We start from the raw sequence: 4,558 nt of genomic DNA, 5'->3' as shown, positions 1-4,558 counted from the left end.
GATCCCCTGGAGAAGGAAATGACAACCTACTCCAGTACTCTTGCCTGGAAAATACCATGGACAGAGGAGCCTGGCAGGCTACAGTCCATGGGGTCGCAAAGAGTCGGACACAACTGAGCAGCTTCACTACACTACACTATGCTTATAATTATTATATCTCTTCCCAGAGGATTGACTCTTTTATCACTGTAAAATGTCCCTCTTTGTCTCTAGTAATTTTTCTGTGTTAAAGTCTATTTTATCTGTTGTCAGTATAGCCACCTCAGCTTTCTTCAGTTCTTATAAGAAATAAATCTCTTTCCATCCTTCTATTTTCATTCCACTTGTGTCTTTAAAGAGTGTTTCCTCTGTGCTGTGCTTAACCACTCAGTCATGTCTGACTCTTTGTGACCCCATGGACTACAGCCTGCCAGGCTCCTCTGTCCATGGTGATTCTCCGGGCAAGAATACTGGATTGGGTTGCCATACCCCCTTCCAGGGGATCTTCCCAACCCAGGGATCAAACCCAGGTCTCCTGCTGCAGGTGGATTCTTTACTATCTGAGTCATCAGGGAAGCCCAAGAATATTGCAGTGGGAAGCCTATCCCTTCTCCAGGGCATCTTCCCGGCCCAGAAATCCTGCATTGCAGGTGAATTGTTTACCAGCTGAGCTTCAAGGGAAGTTCCTTTATCCATCTGCCTATTTATTAGATTACTTAAATCATTCACATTTAATATTTGGATTAATTAATATGTTAATGTTTGGATTATTTATATATTTGGATTGACATCTGCCATTTTCCTTTTTGTTTTCTGTATATATCATGTTTTTTATTGTTGTTGTTGTTCCTCTATTCCTCTTCTACTGCTTTCTTTGTATTAAATGAGTATTTTCTGGTTAGTATTTCAGTTTCTTTGATAATTTTTTCAATATATCTTTAAGGGTTTTTTCCCTTTGGTTTTTTAGAGATGGCTCTGGGATTTACCATGCACATCTTAACATCAGAATCAGCTTCAGATTTACACTAACCAAATTCCAGTAATATGTAAAAATGATACACCACAGTTCTAGTCTCTCTTCTTCTTCTGTGTGCTATTATTGTCATATATATTACATATACTAATATAGACCCAACAATGCATTACTATAATTATTACTTTACTATCTGTAGTTATTTCCTTAGCAGTTTGCTACCACCCACCTTTTTTGTAGTTATTGGCAATATATATTTTTCAATGTGTTACACACTCTGCAAAATATTATAAACATATGATTTTACACAATTGCTTTTTAAATCAGCTAAGAAAGGAAAAGAGAAAAATATGTCCTTATCCTGTCTTTTATAGTTATATAATTGCTATTGCATACCTTTCCTTTTCCCTCACTCTGACTGCCCTCCCTTGGCCTCTTGACAGGCAGCTTCAGACCTCCTTGTGGCATTTAGGACACAAAATATCCAGGTGCCTCCCCAAGCAGCTGTGGAAGCTACCCTGGAGGGTCAGCCTCACCAGAGCAGGAGAAACAGAGAAGCAAGCCGTGCTGAACTCTCTGCTTCTGGGGCCTATCTCCAGGGAGTCAGAGAAAAACCATCGCCATAGTTGAGCTTCTACTGTACATCAAGACCAGACAGAATGTGTTACTTACAAGATCATTAGCCTCACAACAGCGTGGCCAAAAAAGTATCATCATTCCCACTTTGCAGATGAGAAAAGTTAAATAACTTGCTTACAGTCAACAACTGAGACAAGATTTTAAACACTTGTCAGATTGCAGTGCTAGAGTCAAATAAGCTTCCGAGGATGCTGGGGGAAATGCATATTCTTCAGGTGCAATTCTTGAATCTTTATTCAAAGGGTGTCTCCAGGAGGTACCTTGATAAATTCACCTGGTTTTACATTGTGGTGGCTCAGACGGTAAAGCGTCTGTCTACAATGAGGAAGACCCGGGTTCAATCCCTGGGTCGGGAAGATCTCCTGGAGAAGGAAATGGCAACCCACTCTGGTACTATTGCCTGGAAAATCCCATGGATGGAGGAGCCTGATAGACTACAGTCCATGGGGTCACAAAGAGTCAGACACGACTGAGCGACTTCACTTTCACCTTCACTTTCTGATAGAATACAAAGATGGGAGGGGAGGTGTGTGTGGCTGTTTTTAAATTATTTCCCTTTACCTTCCTATTCAATAATGAAACTCTAAAACTTGAAACACATCCATGTTCTATCAAGCTGAACAGCATCACCTCAGAATACAAATTGTTCTGTTACTTTTCAGTAATTTTTAAAGATCTCTTTCTTATTATAAAATTAATACAAGCATCAAAATGGAAGTAATAAATACTACTTTAGAGGAAATTTGAAAATGCAGAAAAGTATGAAAAGGAAAAACATAAATCACACAAAATTCCTTTATTTAAAAAAAAAACCACTATTACTATTTTGGTGCATTTTCTTGCTTCTCTCAAGTTTTCTGTATATCAGATGTACACATGAGCATGATTACAGGGCCCTTCAAGCACTGGGGGAATAAGCCAGTGACAGAAGAGGAAGAAAAGAGGGAGCAGGGCAAGACATGGTTCCTACCCTGGAAGAAATTGATGGCCAAGCTAATGGCTCCAAAGGAATGGACTTAAATGGGATCAGGAGAGACGCAGTCAGCAAAGTTACCATTCAAAAGCAAAGGGGAGAAACAAACTCAAAAGAAAAGATAAAACGTCCTAGGCCATCATCAGCTCCAGTGTGGGGGCTTTCAGGCACTCGGGTGCAGGTTCTAAGGCGGACTGCTCTGAGCTGGGCTCAGGTTTTGGGGCATCAGCTATGCCAGGAGGGGATCAGGGTGGTGACTGGCAGAAAGGACTGCAGAGGAGTGAACCAGCATGAGCAGCCCTGTGGACACCCTGTCATCTTATTCTTGCAGACTCCAGAGGAGAGCACTGAGCTGCTGGGACTCACCCAGCTCACCAGCTGGTCTGCCAGAGCCAGCACTCTGAGAACCCCCACTGTGAGCCCTGGAGCTGGTGCTTTTTCTGATCTGGGCTCAAACCATTTGGTGCTTAGCCGCTGACTGCCTGATGCATGAAAGCTCTGAGGCACTGAGCCCAGGACAGGCCATCAGCTGGACCCAGACTTGCCCAGGGAAGGACAGAGTCCACTCCCCAGGGACATGGTGATCCCAGTTTCAGCTCAGAACACCCTTTTTCGGAACCACACAAGGAAAGCTAAGTATTCACATGATGGCAGGCAAGGACGTGCTAAATTGCTTCAGTCATGTGCAACTGTTTGCGACCCTATGGACTATAGCCTACCAGGCTCGTCTGTCCTTGGGATTCTCCAGGCAAGAATACTGGAGTGAATTGTCATGCCCTTCTCCAGGGTATCTTCCCAACCCAGGGACTGAACCTGTGTCTCTTCTGTCTCCTGCATTGGCAGGTAGGTTCTTTACCTCTAGCACCAACTGGGAAGCCCTAGGCATGGACACAGCACACAAAATTGTAGCTTGCTTTCTCTGCCTGACAAGACAAATATGAGAACAACGCAGCCCAGGCCTTGGTTTAGGCGTGGGTCCTAAACATCAGACCCACTGTCTCAAAGCTGACATTCATTCTCCCTGCTCTTGGGGACAGGACTGGAGACAATGGGGAATGAGTAGGGAAGGTAGGTGTATGTACGTGCGTGTGTGTGTTGTGTGTGTGTGTGTGTGTCCACTAACATTATAAACTGTACTTCAGATGGAAAGAAGTGGGGGTGGGGCAAAGTTGAGTCCCACTGGTTGGTGGTGTTGATATTTTCTAGAAGTTCAGCCCCTGTTTCTTCATCTGCAACCCCCATGGGCTTTAATGAACGCACAGATGTGAGTGAAAGCAATTTTCATGGAAGTTTGCTAATTATTCTCCTTGATGGCAGGGGTCATGTTTTTAGGCCTTTTTAAGTCTCCAGAATTTAGAAGACTGCCTGACATGTGGAAGTCTTTATATAACTTTATTTTTTAAATGATTATGATTGTTTCTCTGCCTTTTGGCTAAGATTAGTGTAGGATCTGTTCCTATCAGCTTAAAATGGTGATGATGATGATGTCATTTTAATACAGTTGTGTCCAAACATTTTACCAAAGTTTATTATGTAAATATTCATGTTCAAACTTTTATAACAGTGTGTCACGTATTTTAAAGAAATATTATGTGGAATTTGAGAGATTCTCTCAATATTTGAGAGAATCTACAGAAGCAAAAGTAGCCCTCATTCAAGAGAAGGGTACAAACTCCACTCTATACTTCTTGTCTGATGGCAGTCCCCACAGCAGCTTCATGGAAGCTTCAGGCACGATTTGAAAAATAATTTCAGAAACAGTTTGCAAATCACTCTCTTGAGTAGAGGATGTCCTTTCAATTTCAGAACTGGGGCTCTGGGACACAGCACAGTGAGAAGAGGTTTCAGCTTCTCCCAGGACCCCACTGGATGGCCTTTCTCTAATTCCAGCCTCCCCAAGAGAAGAGGGGCCATTGCAGCAAGTGTCGTGGGGACAGTAGCTGACATTCACCAGCCTGAGCTAAGCCCTAAGCTCACAACATTCAGGGCACCCT

The 4,558-nt window shown here is 42.9% G+C and overlaps 1 pseudogene; it reads left to right on the top strand.

Annotated features, from left to right (window-relative positions):
• Positions 1-3,976: 3,976 nt before the first annotated feature.
• Positions 3,977-4,081, top strand: LOC136165551 (U2 spliceosomal RNA; annotated as a pseudogene).
• Positions 4,082-4,558: the final 477 nt, after the last annotated feature.

The sequence above is a fragment of the Muntiacus reevesi genome, chromosome 3 (assembly GCF_963930625.1).
Source record: "Muntiacus reevesi chromosome 3, mMunRee1.1, whole genome shotgun sequence".
Classification (NCBI taxonomy): Eukaryota; Metazoa; Chordata; class Mammalia; order Artiodactyla; family Cervidae; genus Muntiacus; species Muntiacus reevesi.
The sequence above is the reverse complement of the archived record's forward strand: the minus strand, read 5'-3'. Positions and strand labels throughout refer to the sequence as shown.